This window comes from Mesoplodon bidens (assembly GCF_964165515.1).
Source record: "Mesoplodon bidens genome assembly, chromosome: 7".
NCBI classification, from domain to species: domain Eukaryota; kingdom Metazoa; phylum Chordata; class Mammalia; order Artiodactyla; family Ziphiidae; genus Mesoplodon; species Mesoplodon bidens.
The window spans coordinates 34,385,091-34,406,000 of record NC_138164.1 but is presented as its reverse complement, the minus strand read 5'-3'; positions in this window follow the sequence as shown (position 1 = coordinate 34,406,000).

Here is a 20,910-nt window from a genome sequence, read left to right as displayed (position 1 = left end):
ATTTATACTTGTTTCCTTGTAAGCATTTAATACTTTTATCTTTTACTTTTAGGTCTTTGATCCATTTTGAGTTAATTCTTGTAAACGGTATAACAGTCCAACTTCATTATTTTGCAGATGGACATCCAGTTGTTCCAGAAATATATGTTGCACACACTATTCTTTTCTTATTGAATAGTCTTTGCACACTTGTTGATAGTCAATTGACTGTAAACGTGAGGGCTTAGGAGTTGATTTCTGGACTTTTAATTCTATTTAATAAGTCTTTATGTTTATTCTTTTGTCAGTACCACACTGTCTTGATTACAGTAGATTGGTAAAATGCTTTGTATTGGAAACTGTGACTCCTCTAACTTTTTATTTTTCAAGATTGTTTTGGCTACTCAGCATCTTTTTTTTTTTTTTTTTTTTTTTTTTTGCGGTAAGCTGGCCTCTCACTGTTGTGGCCTCTCTCATTGTGGAGCACAGGCTCCGGATGCGCAGGCTCAGTGGCCATGGCTCACAGGCCCAGCCACTCTACGGCATGTGGGATCCTCCCAGACCGGAGCATGAACCCATGTCCGCTGCATCAGCAGGAGGACTCTCAACCATTGCACCACCAGGGAAGCCCTACTCAGCATCTTTTAATTTTCATGTGTATTTTGGTAACATCTTGTCCATTTCTGCAAAAAAGGTAATTGAAATTTTGATAAGGATTGTATTGAATCTGCAGATCAATTTGGGAATATTGGCCCTTCAACTATAGTAAGGCTTCCAACCCATGAACACAGGTGTTTTCCCATTTTATCACACATTTGTAAATTTCTTTCAGTAGTGTTTTGTAATGTTGAGTGTACAAGTCGTGATTATTTAAAGTTGTTACTAAGCATTTTATTCTTTTTGATGTTATGGTAAATGCAACAATTTTCTTGATTTAATTTTTATTTCCATATTGCTAGTGTATAGAAATACAACTTACATTTGTATGTTAAACTTATACCCTACAACTTTGCTGAACTTGTTTATTAGCTATTAGTTTTAATAGCTTCTTTAAGATTTTCTATATTTAAGATCATGTCATCTACAAAGAGAGAAAGTAACTTCTTATAATGAAACAAACGAGAATAAATTGCCAACACAAAATGAGCTAAAATCACAAAAGGCTTTGATAACCAGGCTGGATTGATCTGTTCATCATGTATAAAATAGTGTCAATTTAAACAAACTGGTTTTTTTTGTTTATGAATCTTTGTGTGATAAAAATATTATTATGCTCATTTAACATATAAAGAAATCTGAGGCATAGAAATTGTTGGGAGCTTGCCAAAGATTACACAGTTACTAAGCAGCAGAACAGGGATTTTAATGGAAGGTCTTATTCTATAGCCAATACACTAACCATTCTGTAGTTCTGACTTTAAGTAGCTTCCTTGTTCATAGCTTACAATAAATGTCAGTTGATAATATTTCTCATGCTCTGTAAATTTTTTTTTTTTATCATAGTACTCTGAAGTGAATAGAGCAGTGGTAAAATAAACTTCAGGACTTTAGTGAAAAAATATTTTTGTGTGAAAGAATCAGAAATAAACTAAAATTTATGAATACATGTTGTAATGGATTAGGCCCCTATGGGGCCTTCCCAGGACAGAGCCCTCCATGTCTTCTTCCTGCCTCATGTCTGTAGAAAAACTTTAGTCAAAGAATAAGTTTAATCAGAGAAATGAGAAAATGCAGAAGCAAAGGAAAGCAATCAAATAAGATAAAATAATAATAATTTAGCCATTTAAACAAAGTCAAGTACTTTAATTTCTCATCAAGGCTATAAATAATATTCTTAGCCATATCCTTTGAGCTGTTTTGCAGATACTGAAACCCCCACCAGGTGGAAGAAGTTAACCACATGATGATCACACTGTAGCCATGACATATGCTGCTCCATCTTACACAATTCCAAGAACTGGCCTCAAGGAAATGAAAACAAACCAACCCTGGAACTGAAGATTAACTGTACTTAAAACAATCAAGATGATGCTTATTAGACCACTATATGACAAATCTCGAAATAATTGTCAGAGCTGACCATGCTGTTCTACACGTAACCCCCTCCCTCAGGTTATGCACCCCTGAAACACCTCTTTAAAAGCTCTTGCTTCCTGATGGGAAGTGGGAAATTTGTTCTTTGGGACATAAATCAGCCTCCTCCTCAGGTTGACCTCCTGAATGAAGAAAACTTTCCTTTCCTACCAACACTTGTCTCTCAAGTATTGGCTTTCGAACAGTGAGCAGCCAAACCTGAGTTTGGTAACAGTGTTATATGAAGGAAGAATTGTTCTTTATTGAGATGTAGTTAATGTGCAATAAACTGTTCAGTAGATATTTGGCAATTGTATACACCTGAGTGACCACTACCCAAAATAAAGTATAAAACATTTCCACCTCCTCCCTCTCAAGTGCTCCTTGTTCTTTCCCAGGCATTTCCTTATCCAGTTAATAACCTATTTCCCAAACCACTATTCCTATACTTTCCAGAACCACTACATAATTTTGATAATCATAAAACTGTTTTAAGTTTGCCTGTATTTGGATCTAATGTAAACTGAATAACACTGTATATACTTTTATCTATCTGGATTATTTTGCTTAACATAATGTTTTTGAGATTTTGTGCATGTTGTTGTTTGTTCCTTTTTTTAATTGCTGATGAATTTTGCATTGTATTGGTTCTACCAAAATCTATTTATTTAATCTTCTGTTGATGGAGAGAGTGTTTCCAATTTTTGGACACCATGAATAAGTATGCTCTATGAATTCCAGTATAAGTCTTGTTTTGTTTTGTTGTTTCTCTTTTTAACATTTGTTTGCTTTCTCCTCATGAACAGTTATCTAAAGTAGTTATGCCTTATTGCATTCCTACCATCAAGGTATCAGAGTCCCACTTACTCCACATCATCACCAACATTTGTTGTTGTCAGCTTTTTTCTTTTTTTTTAACCTTTCTAAGTGAATGGAATTGGTAGCTCGTTGTTTTATTTGCATTATTTTAATAACTAATGATGCTGAATAACTTTTATTCTGTGATTACTGGCCATTTTTATATCATCTTTTATGAAGTGTCTGCTAGGTCTTTTGCACTTTCCCTTTCTAATTATTCATATATATATATATATATATATATATATATATATGCATATATATATGTATTTCAGGTAATGTATCTCAAAGACTAGTGTAACTATTATTTATTACAGTGGAAAAAGGATAAAACTGTTATTATCTTTAACTTTTTGATTTATATTCACAAGTGACACTGTTAAAATTAATAAGGTTTGTGCATTAAGAATAGTATATACATTACACTAGTCTGAAAAGTATAACTTGAATATATATATATATATATATATATATATATTATATTGCATGTACTTTTCTTTCAGGAATTTTTTTTGTACCATTTTTTTGAGATATAATTGACATATAACATTATACTAGTTTCAGGTGTGCAACATAATGATTCAATATTTGTATGTCAAAATATGATAAATGATCATCACAAGTCTAATTAGCACCTAGTTAAAAGATCTCAGGGTCTTTTTATAGGATAGATTAGGCTACTGCAGACACAAGTCTTTGTCTTGTTTGCTACAATATCCACTACAGTAAGTCCCATACATATGAACCTTCACGTTGGGAAATTTCAAAGATACAAACGTGAGTTTGCATGTCCCATCACGTAAGTTAGTTCTCATGTCTGGCATACATTGTCATGTACATGCATCCTCTACAAGTGGTTGTACTTTTGTGTACTTTACTGTACAGTACTGTATAGAGCACAGTGGTACAGTATCTTTATTTCTAACCCAGGATGTCTAGAAACAAGCATAAAAGCAGTGTTGATGTAGCTGGTACTATTGTACTTTTCAAGGTACTGTACTGTAAGATTAAAAATGTTTTATTTATTTTTTGTTTTCTATGTCTTATTTGTGTGAAAAGTAGTATAAACCTATTACAGTACAGTTCTATATAGCTGATTGTGTTAGTTGGGTACCTAGGCTAACTTTGTTAGACTTATGAACAAATTAGACTAATGAATGTGCTCTTGGAATGGAACTCGTTCATATGTAGGGGATTACTGTATATGTCTGTCACATATAAGATGCTTACAAGTTACTTATGGAATAAATGAATTGTTGTTTCCTATGAAACCAAAAATTTTAATTACTGAGCAGTACATTATTTACTGTCCATTTTTGAGAACCACCATCCCTTAGTGAAGCACACACACACACACACACAGAGAGAAAGCCTAGTTTCAGATTCCAGTTCTGACATTTACTAGCTATGTGACCTTGGGAAATCACTTATCATCTCTGTGCCTCAGTTTCCTCATCTATTAAATAAGAATGATAATAGTTCTTACTAATATGTTGCTGTGAGATGTAAATGATTCATTATCCATAAAAACATAAGATAGTCATAGGGCATTTGGTTGCTATATAATTGTTTGCTATTATTATTATAGTTGAGAGTTTTGGATGAATGAAAACAAGACTTGCTCAGAAATTTTGGGAAATTTAAGTGTTTACAGTGGAGGTGGAAGAGATTTTAGGCTAGCAGGTGGATGATGTGAGTACATTCAGCATGTTGCTTGGCTGGGAGAAGTGGACGTTAAAGTGAAGAAAGAAGTAGTAGAACCTTCATTCAAATGTACTCCGTATCATAATGTTTCTTGAGTAGTTAAGTCTGGGACTTCTTTAGAGATACTTCTGCCCTAGTAAAAATATAGCTGCTAAATCAATAGACCATACAACTACTGTCCACAAAAGAATTATAATTAGCACTCTTACAAACATTATCACAATTATATAATGCATATGAAAGCTTTTCATAAATTGCAAAAAGCTATACAAATTATATTAGTACCAAAAAGACTGCATTGGTGGGCGCCACTGGTAATTTCTTTTATATTTTATGGACTTTTCTCAGGTTTCTTACATCTCTGTAATCATGAAAGCTCTCATTTCCTCCACAGCTTTCTATCTACACTGATAGAAAGATCTCTCCTGTTTCTGACCTTTTTCTTTCTGTCTAGTCTCTTATCGCTCTCTGTCTCCCAGGCATCTCTAGTTAAATGTCTTCCTATCACATCAAATTCACTATGCCTAAGACAAAATGTCTGATCTTTCCCTTAAGCCATTTCTTTTGTTTCTTCCTCTGTTGAAGATATAAAATTTTATCAGTATTTAAACACAGCCTTGAAAATACTAATCCTAAACACACAACAATGTATGTACAGATGTTTTCAATCACACCACAAAAAACTATATTTTTATTATTCTTCATGCATGAACTTTACTAATTTTAACAGTGTCACTTGTGCATATAAATCAAAAAGTAAAAGATAAGTGTAGTTTTATCCTATTCTCACTGTAATGGATAATATTTTCATTAGTCTTTGAAATATATTACCTGAAGAATTCACCTTCATAAGGACTACATAAAATTTGTTACACCTCTTCTAAGAATGGAAATATTAAACTTTAAACATACATAAAGAAAAGATAAAGCAATTGAAACTGAGAAGAGGGAGAAAATTGAGGTTTAAAAAGTTATTATAAGAAAATTCTTAAAAGACTGTTTTGAAAAGAAAGAGAACCAAGATTAAACATTAAAAGCCAATATTCCATTACTTTATTATATTAAACCAACAATTTTTGGTCTTTTAGGACATGTTAAAATTTTCAAAACATCACTCTATTTCCACAATATCCCAGTTAATGTATATTGTGTTGCCAAATTTTGTCAACCCTATTGTTCACCTTGAATTTATTATTTACATGTAAGCACTATAGCAATCCAAAACAAGGAGTAATTTTGGCTTCCAAGTTGCCAACAAATCAAAGTTTAGAGAAAATAATGCCTAAAATTTTTATCTTAATTGTTAACAAAAATCTTGTATTTATTTAAAATAATTTATGTTTTACTAATATGTTTTATGTGTTGTAGTTATGAGGGATGTACAAACTAATAACATACAGTAACTTATGGTATTAATAAAATGAAAATTTGGAATGATAATAAAATGACATAGATGAAATGCCCCATTTCTCCTGGGGGGAGTATTAAATCTTTCACAGGTGACTGATACTTTAGCTTTAGTTGAGTAGGTTTAGCTAAAAGATAAGTAGGTTTTTCCCTCTACAAGTAAAGAAGAAAAGAGCTATATAAGCTGAAGTTGTAAGTTTTGCAAAGTGCATTAAATAATTAAAATAAAACTTTATGCAATTCAGTATAACTGTACTCAAGGGGAAAGGGATTGATACAGTAAGAAATAAGGCTAAAGATATAGTCTGAGGTCAAATTTAGACAAGCTTTATCTTCTTGTTAAATATTTCTGAGAATTGTATAATAAATAAACATATTAGTGATAGAGAGTTAGAAGAAAAACATCTTTTGCCATGACCCAATCTCTTGAAAGTGACAGAAAGTCCAGATCAAGCAAGCTTAATGAACTATCACAAAATAAGAATATATTTTCCGAGAATTGAAAAATCTAGAGTGAAGTTTGATTTCAGGCAAAGATAGTTCTACATTCTTATAAAAAAATTTTCATCCTAGTGTCAACTTTTCTGGGTGTTTCCAGAGGGACTCTGCAAATACTTTCAAAAATATTCCCTAACAATCCATACATAGTTTATACTATGTAGAACACCTTTTCCAATATTTGCCTATAAATTTTATGTGTGATTTACTTGGCTTTGACTGAGGCACATGCCCAGGCCTGAATCAATACAGCTGGAGAGATACAAGGCTCTAACTGGCCAGATTAGATTAGATGCTCACTTCTGTAGCTGGAAGAGACATCAACCTTAATGATAAAACTGGTCTTTCTTTAAGAGGAAAAGATAGGGAAAAAAATGGCAGCTTCCACTTTCTATGTCTTAGAACAATCATTTTTGGAAACAAGCTACCATACTGAAAAAAAACCTCATGGAGAGGCCCATGTGGAGAATGAAGGAGGGCCTCCAGCCTGTCAGCCTGGCTGGGCTCTCTGGGAATAAGCAAGTGTGCATCTCCCTCTCTTGTGACTGAGCTGCCTTCAAAGTAAAACTTTTTGCTCTGTCACCCTGTTTCAGCTGATACCACATGGAGCAAAGTATCATTACCTTTAAGAAAAATCTTCCCAAAATTCAGACTCCTGAGCAAAATAAACAATTGTTGTTGTTTAAACCCATTCAACTTGAAATGGTTTGTTACAGAACAATAGATAACTAGAATGGATTTCTTGTACGTGGAAGTGGTATGCTGTCACCTGAAACCTAACATATGTGACATTCTACCAACTTGGATCAAAAAGGAAGGAGAGATTATAAAATTTAAAAAAAAAGACTTTTAGATACCAAACCTTCTAGAAGCAAGTAATAGGCTCAATTGATCTCAGTGTGTCTGCAGTGAACAGCAGCTTGAAGCAAGATCTTAGTTCCCTGCCTGAGTATTGAACCTGGGTCACATGGGTGAAAAACAGGGAATCCTAACTGTTAGACCCCCAAGGACCAGTGGCTAGAAGCAGAGCTCTGGCTCTTACCTTCTTTGGGAAAAGAATTTCACAAACAGACCGAGATAGTAAAGCAAGCACAGAGTGTATTAGAAGCACAATGGTGTGGGAGAGAACATAAAGCAGCAGTTTATTTCGTACAGAAGCAAATCAGAGCTACACACTCAAATAAAAGTGTGGGCATCCTCACTAGTGAGGACCATGAAAGGGATGGTTTAGATCGCTTATATGGGGGGCAGTTTGCTTTGTTCCCTCTGGCCAATCACCTTGCTTGTTTCCCATATCTGATCTGACTCAGGGCCCTCCCTAAGGTGTGCATGTATCTTTTAGCCAAGATGGATTCCAGCGTGAGGATCTCTGGGAGGTTGGTAGAACATATTATGGGATACTGTCCCCTCTGTTTTTGACCCCTGAGGGACCTTTCTGTGCATGTGTAGTTGGGGAGGTCTCCTTGATCTTAAGAATGAAAGATGTAGTCATATTATTGATATCTTTCTACTCCAGCAGAGCTTAGTTCCTCTCCACTCCTGCTGTTATCGTTTTCCTTGAAATGTCAGTGGGAGACAAGCTCCAATTGCCCATCCAGACAAACTCCAGCTGCTCAGCCTGGGGCCCCATCTACCTCCTACCTCGTGGCTACTCAGTTGCAAAATGGGCCATTACTATGGAAAGGAAGGAGCATAAATTTCCTGGGACTGAGTCAATAAGTAAAAAGGATCAGAGATAGTAAGATTGGGCCCTACTCAGACACTAGGAGCTGCCACTAGCTCTGTAGCTCTGAAGAATTCTGCAGGTTTCAGGTTTCTGTTACTGTCTTTTGGAACCCAGTCACAATCCAAGTGTCCCCATAGAGAGAGCCTTGTGAAGAGGAATAGGGTCGCTGGAAAATAACCAGCACATACTTACCCCATATGTGAGTGAGCCATCTTAGAAATGGATCCTCCAATCCCAGTTGAGCTGCCCTAACTGAAACCATGTGGAGCAGAGATGGACCATCTTATCCAACCAACCATGTCCTGCCCAAATTGCAGATTCTTGAGCACAATAAATTATCATTGCTCTTTTAAGTTACTACTAAAATGAGGGTAAATTGATACACAGTAAGTGATAATTATAACACAGGGTGGGACATATAGAACAGAAGATAAAAATGGGAATAAAGAAAAGTTGGGGGACTGATAGGAAACATTCTAAATGGAATTTCTTTTTCTGTCTCTCTTTTTTTTTTTTCCAATGTAAACCACCACCATCACCACCGCCCCACCCAAAAAAAAAGAGCAAAAGACAGAGCTAGACCTAGGAAAGGAATGGGCTCCACTGAAGTGTTGAAGATGCTCAGGTATTAAAAATAAAGGTACTCGTATAAGATGAATATATAGCATTCCTCTAGTAAAGAACCAATGGAACTTTGAAGACGACATCTAAAAACCTGAAGTTTTTATCTTCTTGCTAGTAAATAAAATAGGAAGTTGTAGTATTCTTGCCCATTATATACCTACTACAGATTTGATATTCACTATTGCTGTTCATAGTTATTAAGACCTTTTTTAAAAAATTGAAATCAGCATATTAAGATTGCTTACAAGGATGCAACACTAGGCTGTCGTTTCTGTGATACCCTTCCATGTGTTGCTGGGTTGGCGTGTGTTGTGTCAAATGGCTTCAACTGAGGTGGTAAAGGGAAGACCCAGACCAGCAATCTCTGTCCTTGTGATAGAAAGCAAAGAATTTCAGACTACCCCTCCGGGCTTAAGTACAATGCAAATTTTATTAAAGCTTAGTTACACTCTCAGTGGGAAAGCAGGCTGTTTCTGCCATGTAAAACCAGCACTTCTGTACAGGCTTAAGGGGTGTTTATAAGGAGCGTTCTGCGAGGAGGCAGGGCACAATCATTGGTGAGTGACAGAGGATCATTATTTGATTGACAGTCGCAAGCTATGTAACAAGTTCATTTGGGGGCATGTCTTTACCCTTGATTCGCTAAGAACAGCCCACCTGGGTCAGGGGGGTGGTGCAAAACCACCTGCAGATTTTATTTAATGATGGTATAATGAGTTTGAGTTTATTATAGGTTATAAACCTGTCTGGTCTGGGCATGTGCAGCCTGGGGAAATTCCCTCCTGGTGCTGTGCTCCCTCTTAACCAGGATAAATTGTCCACCACATGACCATAGTTTCACCCGATCTGGGTGGGGTCAGTTCCCACATGGTTGGGGTGTGACGATTATTCCCTTCTTGTCTTTTCACCACTGTCATTCCCTTGCTGCTAATGTCTGATTAACTACCTAACGCATGGAATAAGAGGAAGCGTAATGCCTAAAGTGATTCAGTGCATTTACGTAGGAAGTCTCTGACCCAATTGTTAAGCTAACATTCCAGATATCATCTCTTTTCTTCACCACTATCATATTAGGTGCTCAATAGGTATTTTTTATTACATTCAGTAAATAGAAAATTTGGAAAATAAGACCATGATCACTAAGCTTACATAACCACATGTATATGTGTGTGTGTATATATACATATACATATACATATACATATACATATACATATACATATACATGTTTGTTTTTGTGTATGTGTACATACAGATATATATGTATATATATACTATATGTAAATATTATATATATATATATATAAATATATATATATATATATATATATATATATATATATCCCAATTTAAGTTATATACTATAATGATGTATTTAAAACAACAACAAAAAAAGAAACAACAGGCCTAAGTTTGTGTCACTTGCCCTCAGGACAGAAAAAATGAGACTTTATTGCAGTTTGAAGTTCTAGTAGGAATGGAATTTCTGCAATTTCCTGGTCAGCACTATTGAGGTAACCTTGTGTAAAACATTATTTTCTTCTCTTTTTCTGATAACCTCCTTGTTCTGTCCCATTTCATAAAAAGCCTTTTATTTTATATAGCTCCTTGAAGTGCCTTTCTATTTACTAGATGGGGTGCTTCCCAATTCATGAATTGTTGAGTAAAGCCAATTAGGTCCTCAAATTTGCTTGGCTGAATTTTGTTTTTAACAGATTTGGTGGCAGAGATGGGATCAAAACAGCCTTCTGGAAGCTTTGGGGACAAGAAAAGCAGTGGTGGTTCCCCATGAACCCTTTGCTTTCTCTGGCTTTCTTGACTTTTCCAAGGACCATTGGTGAATACCTCTTGGTTTGAGCTCTGCTGTCTTTGTAACAAGCCCCCAGGATAATTGACTTCCCTTTACAGGGAAGGTCAGCTTGAGCTAGTAGACATTTCTGCCTGAAGCCAAATTGACTTGACAGATGGTTTTGTCCAGAGCCAAGCCCTTAGCCTTGCAGGCTGAAATTTCCAGGTTCCATAGAAATTGTTGGTGGATACTGGCTAGATTTGGACTGGGTCTGGGATCACACTAGTTATGCCAAACTGAGTCCAGTGGGAGGTTTCAGTTGAATAAAATTTTGTTTATTTGGAGTTTATTATATCTAAAGAGTTGGGCACACCACCTTCTGGCACACCTGTTTATTTTATATCTGAACACTGATCTCAGAAGCTATAGGTATTTATGAAAACAACAAAATCTTTTAAGCTTGTTTTGCCTCCTGAGAGCTTGGCCTGGTAGCCATCAGGTTGGGGTCTCCAAAATATGTTTGAATAAAAATGCGAGTTACACCCCATTTATGGCTAGAGATGACTGGACAAACATGTGGGTTGAACTGCATTTGTAGCCTGGGACCTGTCAAACAGTTCTAATAGGAGACTTCAATGGCAGTTATGGGGAACATTCTGAATAGATAAGGTCATTTAAGAAGTGCACCTAGAAACAAGGGCTCCCAAATCAAACAAATAGAATGGGACACATATTATTTTAATTAGTATGCACAAGCCTCTAAAAGTTCTTGAAATCCCAAAATAGCTTCTTTGAAGGATCCATTGCAAAAACCTATTCCTCTCAAAATGCTTGAAAAAATCAGGACATTGGAAACAGAATTGTCCTGCAATTAATCTGTGTTTTTGTGATGCAGATTTCCTGCCCCCTTCCTCAGTCTTCTCTAGGACCTAAGAGTCATTCTTTGAAATGCGAACTTTAAGAAGAGGTTTTTTTTTTTTTTTTTTTTTCATAAGGAAGAGAGAGAGAGGAGGTATTTGGAAATTGCACTAATGAGAAATTTTATAAATCTTCTGCACAAATATTAGTAACTATGTCTCTGTATGTATCTATATGTTTGTGTGCTTGCCTATATGTGTATGGTGTAGTTGTGTTATATTTTTATATCTCTAGATGATATTGACAAAATTAATTAGTAAAAGAGCTCGATTTAGCTGGTTTGAAGGCAAGGACTGTAAGGATTAGGCATTCTAAACTTCTCAGCAATATGTCAGAAACTAACCCAAATGTTATTCAAATTCTCATGATCTGGGCTAATCCTCCATTATTGAAAGCTAATTTAAGTTTATTGGTTTAATTAAAACAGACATCTTTAAAATTAACATTAAATATCATGCATATAAAGAACTTTTATTCAACCTGGATTTACTTGTCATAGTCATGTTATCTTTGTAGCAAATTTGTCAGCAAATTAATAGTATTATAATAAATAATAATAACTTAGAACAAAGGCTGATTTTATCTAATGTCTCATATAGTTCTCATTGGTAATCCAAACGTGTTGAGAGCAAATGATTTGGTATATGTAAGTGGAATAAGAGTTTATAGATAAACTTTTTAGCAACAATTACATTTTATGGTATGTGTACTTTAAAATAACTTCTGGGCTTCCCTGGCGGCACAGTGGTTGAGAGTCTGCCTGCTGATGCAGGGGACACGGGTTCGTGCCCCAGTCTGGGAAGATCCCACATGCCACAGAGTGGCTAAGCCCATGAGCCATGGCCACTGAGCCTGCGCATCCAGAGCCTGTGTTCCACAAAGGGAGTGGCCACAACAGTGAGAGGCCCACATACAGCAAAAAAAAAAAAAACTTCCTAAATATGTTTGGTGACTAAAAACTTTAGAGTTTTGCCTAATTATTTCCAAATAAAATAAAATAGTGTAACATTATGTACTGATCACGAGTTTATCTACTTTTTAATTCCTATTGCAGAGATACTAAAGATAAATGTAAGTCTTTAATTAAATGTATCTTGTGTTACATTGAAAGATTACACTGTGAAAAATGTGTTTCTAGAAAGTATGAAAAGTATTAATAAATTTAAATTTACCAATATAAAAAATCACCAGTATGATATACACTTCACAATTGTTTACTTCTTAGATTTCACTAGAAAGCAAAGTTTCTAAAAGTTAAGAATTCTAATTAGTATATGTAATTAAAGCTACTAGAAATAATAAGGGGAACAACTATATATGCAAGGAAAGTAAGAACTTTTTGGCTAAGAAAGGTATGATGTATGAAGATAGATACGTGTTAAGGGAAATGAAGGTGATTTTATCTAAACTAAAACTTTTGGTTACTTCAGAATGAGAAAGGAGAAATGAAAGACAAGCTATGGACATAGAAATGTGGTAAGGAGAGAAAAAAAAAGGTAGAGAAAGAACCTTGTGTAATCAAGCCAGTTAAAATTAAATTGATATTGTGGGGAGTTTAAGAGTGAGCTTTAATATCATTACTGTACTTATGTAAAACTATAAATTAACTTTCTTTCCTGCCCTAAAAGGACAAATTATTATTGGATTATTGGTCTACTCTTGATAATAAGAAATTATGAAATGTTTATCTTTACCTTTTAAAGTATTCTGCCTAGAAAACAAGGATTCTGTAATTTTCCAAGATAATTCCCTGTATAACTTAAACTTAGTACACCCAAAATTAAAAGAGTTAAGTTTTGCTCACAATTATGTAACATTCTGAAATGGCTGTCTCAAAATTGAGACTCATATCAAAAAGACTGAACCCAAGTATCAGGAAAATGCCCTCACTGACTTTCATGCAAAGGCAGCAGCAACAGAATCTGTAAAGATTATGGCACAGGTGGATGGAGTCCATTCTGCTTTTGTGAAAAATTACCCTCATACCAGATTTTTGTCTTCTGATGTTCTTGTAACATGGCAAGAGTCAGCTCCTAAATCAGAGAGATTAAAGGAACAGCCAGGACTATGGGAAAACCAAGAAGTCTGCTGCATTCTCTCTGGCTCCTTGGCTAATCCCATTTTTCAGTTTTTGCATTTTTTAACCAATCATAATGTATTTAAGAAAAACTATTTTTGTCCCTAAAATATTAGACCTCCTTTCTCCGGATCTTTTACCACCTGGATTTCATTCAAAGACCACTTAGTATGAGGTTTTGATATGCTTTTGTTATCTTATGCATATATTCCAGACTCATTAAAGATTTCCCCTGCATCATGGGTGATACCCTCATGGTGATAAAGAAACTTAGAAATATGTTTCCCTCTTGGGATATATCTTACACAATCTCCAGTGATCAAGACATTCATTTCATTGGACAAATCATATAAGCCTTAACAAGAACCTTACAAACTTCTAGGAATTATCACTGTCACTTTCACCCTCAGTAATCAGGCAAGGTTGACAGAATTATTGGAAAAAATGTATTCAAGCAGAACAAAAAATAATAACATGGAACTAAATGAACATGGGACTAAAACAGTTTATAATTTTGATTTTTTTCTGTTTAAAATTTTAATGTTTTAAATGTTTTTCCAGATTTAAAGAAATCTTTTCTCTTAATCTATCAACAATTTGTTAAAATGTACTTCTGTGAAAAAAGATGAGACCTTTACTTTTTCTCTCCACCTCATGATCCCTTCAAAATTCAGAAACTTTCAGTGAGTATTCTTTTTTTAAAAAATGTATTGAAGTATAGTTGACCAATGATATTATTTTAGTTTCAGGTATACAACATAGTGATTTGATATTTTGATAGATTATACACCATTCAAAATTATTATAAATATTGACATGGTTCCCTATACAGTACATTGTAGCACTGTGACTGTGACTTTTTTATTCTATAACTAGTAGTTTGCACCTCTTTTACCTATTTCATCCCTCCCTCCACCTCTCTCATTTCTGGTAACCCCTAGTTTGTTTTCTGTATCTGTGAGTCTATTTTTGATGTATTATATTGGTTTATTTTATTTTATTTATTTATTTATTTATTTTTAGATTCCACATGTAAGTGAAAACATTTGGTATTTGTTTTTTCCTGTCTGACATATTTTACTAAATATAATAACTTCCAGGTCTATCCTTGTTATCAAAAATGGAAATATTTCATTATTCCTTATGGTTGAGTAGTATTCCATTATATATATCACATCTTCTTTGTCCATTCACCTATCAATGGGTACTTAAGTTGTTACCATTTAAGGGTGTTTACAAACAATATGCCTGGTAAGGGATTAATATCCAAAATATAAAAAGAGCTCATACAATTCAATATAAAAATTTAAATGAGAAGAGGACATAAATAGACATTTTTCTGAAGAAGACATACATATAGACAAGAGGCACATGAAAAGATGTGTAACATCACTAATCATCAGGAAAATTTAAATCAAAGCCACAATGAGATAAAAACTTACACCTGTCAGAATGGCTATCATAAGAAGACAATAAATAACAAGTGTTAGCAAAAATGTGGAGAAAAAGGATTCCTAGAACATTGTTAGTGGGAATGTAAATTGGTACAGCCTCTATGGAAAACAGTATAGAGGTTCCTCAAAAAATTTAAAAAATGAATTATCATACAACCTAGCAACTCCATTCCTGGGGTTTATCCATAGAAAATAAAAATACCAATTAGAAAAGATAGGCACACTTCAATGTTTATATAGCAGCTTTATGTACAGTAGCCAAGATATGGAAGCAAGCTAAGTGCCCATCTCAGTGAGTATTCTTATTTTCATGACAATATATTTATTTGCATAAATTCAACAAGAATCTGTTCTCCTTATAACAGGATACTATTGGAAATATTGGCTATATTTCCAAGGTTTTCGCTGAAATTGCATTGCGTGTAAAATTTGATGGTCATCTTTTTGGCTTGGTTTCCTTGTCTCAGACTTTTGAGAGTTCAGTCTAAAACTCCTTATAAAAAGTATTAACAAAGCATTCTTAAAAAGAAATTATATAGTTAATCAGTATTCTTGTTGCACTTATATAAAAAATCAGGCCAACTTTAATACAAAAAAATGTATTGTGATTATCTTTTGTAAAATAATGAGGGCAATTGTAGAGAGAAAAATTATGTTTGTACCTTTGTAGATATTATGATCTAGTCCTGTAAATTGTCTTTGTGGTTTGTTATATACCTGTAAACTAGACTAGATTCTGAATTCTTCTACTTTTCTTAAGTATCCATCTATGACTCACAAAACTAACATTTCTAATTTTCTCCCATCCTTCTGATTTGGAATCACTAACAAAAATAAATACCTTTAAATCTCCTTAGAAGAGAATGTACCACATCCTACTCACTACCCAGGAGAGTGTCAAACTTCAGGGACTTGAACCTTATATATACATATCACAACTGAAGAAGAAGACCCCACCCAGCATCTGGCCCTGTGCAAAAGATAGAGACCTCCAAATCAAATTGAAAAAGAAGAGAAATAGCTAACATTAAGGTAGACTGCTTCCGTCCAAGACAATGGACGTACTTTAATCAAACATGAAACCCTATCTCCTACTTATCCTTTCTTTACTCAAACATTGACCTTGAAATATAATGCCTTCATCTGTATACCCCAGGTTATTACTAGAAATGGGAGGCAAACTTTCAGACTGCTGGATTTATCATCAAATTTGTCATCTATCCTTAAGTACCTAGATCAGATTTGCCCCGTTCATAAAGAGATCTTACAATCAGCACCCATCTTTGCAAGGCATTTAGAAAGACTTTATTTCAGGCTAGGAGGTTCTCTTTCTGCATGCACTAAAAACCTGACTCAACTTTGTCTTAAACAGGTAAATGTAGCAATCTCTGTGAATAAAGCAATTCCCTGGTTAGGAATAGATACAAATCAGGATGTGATCAGAAACCTGTCCTTAACTCTTAAAGACATTGCAGATTCTGTTTTTGAGACATTAGCTTCACAGCAGAGATCCATAGACTCTTTGACCAAGATTGCTCTTGAAAATAGGATAGACTTTGATTACATTTTAGCTGAGCAAAATGTATCTGGGCTTTTGCCAACACCTCCTGCTCTACATGAATTGACACTTCTAGAGAAGTTAAAATGCAGTTAAATAAGATAACTGAGAAATCAACTTGGTTGAAAAGGGTAATCCTTCAATGGGGTCCTTTCTTGATTTTTTTGAGGCTTTGGGCACATGGAGTACACTACAAACATTGGGAAGTATCCTGTTAATAATCACAATTCATTGTATTCTCTCAAAAGCTTTAAATGAAGATTTGCAGGAGCTAGCTACCAAGCAAACAATCCTAGGTCTAGAACACCAAAAAAGAAACAGAGAGGAAATTCCCTGGTGGTCCAGTGGTTAGGACTCCATGTTACTAACTATGTGTTACTACTTCAGGGTTCAATACCTGGTCAGGGAAATAAGATGCCACAAGCCGTACTGTGCAACCAGAAAAAAAAAAAAAAAAGAACTCTAATAAAAAAGAAAGAAGGAAAAGAAGCAGAGAATGACAAATTTAAGGATTATGAACGTGGAACTGTGACCTGTGAATGTCACAGGGATTAACCAAATATGTATGACTTATGGATACCACACCAAGCAATAACCAATCTGCAAAAACTATAGATCAGTAGCTGACAGTGGTGTTAATAAGTTAAAATTTGACCACATCTCTCAGAGAGACTGAGAGATTGATCAAAAGGGTGAATTGTTTAAAAAAAATAATAAGAAGAGAAAAGAACCAACCTGTTCAAGGTGAAGTGATTTGTCCCAAGAATGGCAAATCAAGACTTAATTACAGGAGGACCTTCAAGATGGTGGAGGAGTAAGAAGTGGAGATCACTTTTCTCCACATGAATACATTAAAAATACAGCTACATGTGGAGTAACTCCTACTGAATAGCTACTGAATGCTGGCAGAAGACCTCAGACTTTCCAAAAGGCAAGAAAATCCCCATGTACCTGGCTGTGTGGCTGACAGGGTCTTGGTGTTCCAGACGGGTGTCAGGCCTTAGCCTCTGAGGTGGGAGAGCCAAGTTCAGGACATTGGATCACCAGAGACCTCCCAGCCCCATGTAATATCAATCAGCAAGAGCTCTCCAGGAGATCTCCATCACAAGGTAAAGACCCAGCTCCACTCAATGGCCAGTAAGCTTCAGTGCTATACACCCCATGCCAGACAACTATCAAGAGAGGAACACAACCTCACCCATTAGCAGAGAGGCTGCCTAAAATCATAGTAACTTCACAGACACCCACAAACACACCACTGGATGTGGTACTGCCCAGCAATAAAACAAGATCCTCCCTCATCCACCAGAACACAGGCACCAGTCCCCTCCACCAGGAAGCCTACACAACCCATTGAACCAAGCTTACTCATTGAGGACAGAAAACAAAAACAACGGGAACTATGAACATACAGCCTGTGAAAAGGAGACCCCAAACACAGGAAGTTAAGGAAAATGAGAAGACAGAGAAATATACAGCACATGAAGGAGCAAAGTCAAAACCCACCAGACCAAACAAATAAAGAGGAAATAGGCAGTCTACCTGAAAAAGAATTCAGAGTAATATAGTAAAGATGATCCAAAATCTTGGAAAGAGAATGGAGAAAATACAAGAAACGCTTAAGCAGGACCTAGAAGGACTAAAAAGCAAACAAACAATGATGAACAACACAATAAATGAAATTAAAAATTCTCTAGAAGGAATCAATAGCAGAATAACTGAGGCAAAAAAACGGGTAAGTGACCTGGAAGATACAATAGTGGAAATAACTACTGCAGAACAGAATAAAGAAAAAAGAATGAAAAGAATTGAGGGTAGTCTCAGAGACCTCTGGGAAAATATTAAACGAACCAACATTCGAATTATAGGGGTCTCAGAAGAAGAAGACAAAAAGAAAGTGACTGAGAAAATATTTGAAGAGATTACAGTTGAAAACTTCCCTCATATGGGAAAGGAAATAGTCAATCAATTCCAGGAAGCGCAGAGAGTCCCATACAGGCTAAACCCAAGGAGACAAACACCGAGACACATATTAATCAAACTATCAAAAAATAAATACAAAGAAAAAATATTAAAAGCAGCAAGGAAAAAATAACATATAGAGGAATCACAATAAGGTTAAAAGCTAGAAACTCTGCAAGCCAGAAGGGAATGGCAGGACACATTTAAGTGATGAAAGGGAAAAACCTACAACCAAAATTACTCTACCCAGCAAGGATCACATTCAGATACGACAGAGAAATTAAACCTTTACAGACAAGTAAAATTAAGAGAATTCAGCAACACTAAACCAGCTTTACAACAAATGCTAAAGGAACTTCTCTAGGCAGGGAACACAAGAGAAGGGAAAAACCTGCAATAGCAAACCAAAAACAATTAAGAAAATGGTAATAGGAACTTACATATGGATAATTACCTTAAATGTAAATGGATTAAATGCTCCAACCCAAACACATAGACTGGCTGAAAGGATACAAAAAAAAAAAAGACCCATATATATGCTGTCTACAAGAGACCCACTGCAGACCTAAGGACACAAACAGACTGAAAATGAATGGATGGAAAACAGTATTCCATGGAAATGGAAATCAAAAGAAACCTGGAGTAGCGATTCACATATCAGACAAAATACACTTTAAAATAAAGACTATTACAAGAGACAGAAAGAACACAGCATAATGATCACAGGATCAATCCAAGAAGAAGATATAACAATTTTAAATATTTATACACTGCAAACAGGAGCACCACAATTTATAAGGCAAATGCTAACTGCCATAAAAGGGGAAATCAACCATAACACAATAATATTAGGGATCTTTAACACCCCACTTTCACCAATGGACAATTCATCCAAAACGAAAATAAATAAGGAAACATAAGCTTTAAATACACATTAAACAATATGAACTTAATTGATATTCAGAGGACATTCCATACAATAACAAGAGAACATACTTTCTTCTCAAGTGTTCAGGAACATTCCCCAATATAACTGATATCTTGGGTTGCAAATCAAGGCTTGGCAAATTTAAGAAAATTGAAATCATATCACGTATCTTTTCTGACCACAGTACTATGAGACTAGATATCAATTACACGAAAAAATCTGTAAAAAAATACAAACACATGGAGGCTGAAAAATACACTACTAAATAACCAAGAGATCACTGAAAATAATCAAATAAGAAATCAAAAAATACTTAGAAACAAATGACAATGAAAACATGAAGACACAAAACTTATGGGATGAAGCAAAGGCAGTTATAAGCGGGAAGTTTATAGTAATACAATCCTACTTCAAGAAATAAGAAACTTTTCAAATAAACAACATAACCTTACATTTAAAACAATTAGAGAATCGAGAACAACAACAAAAAAAACCCAAAAGTTAGTAGAAGGAAAGAAATCAGAACGATCAGATCAGGAAAAAAAAATGAAAAAGAAATGAAGGAAACAATAACAAATATCAATAAAATTAAAAATTGGTTCTTTGAGAAGATAAACAAAATAGATAAACCACTAGCCAGACTCATCAAGAAAAAAAGGAAGAAGACTCAAATCAGTAGAACTAGAAATGAAAGAGAAGTAACAAATGACACTGAAGAAATACAAAGAATCATGAGAGATTACTACAAGCAACTATATGCCAATAAAATGGACAACCTGGGAGAAATGGACAAATTGTTAGAAAAGCACAACCTTCCAAAACTGAACTAGGAAGAAAAAGAAAATATAAACAGACAAATCACAAGCACTGAAATTGAGACTGTGATTAAAAATCTTCCAAAAACAAAAGCCCAGGACCAGAGGCCTTCACAGGAGAATTTTATCAAACATTTAGAAAAGAATTAACACCTACCCTTGCCAAACTCTTCCAAAATATAACAGAGGGAGGGACACCCCCAAACTCATTCTAAGAGGCCACCATCACCCTGATACCAAAATCAGACAAAGATGTCACAAAGAAATAAAATGACAGGCTACTATCATGGATGAACATAGATGCAAAATCCTCAACAAAATACTAGCAAACAGAATCCAACAGCACATTAAAAAGATCATACACCATGATAAAGTGGGATTAATTCCAGAAATGCAAGGATTCTTCAATATACACAAATCAATCAACATGATACACCATATTAACAAATGAAGGAGAAAAACCATATGATCATCTCAATAGAAGCAGAAAAAGATTTTGACAAAATTCAACACCATTTACAGTAAAAACCCTCCAGAAAG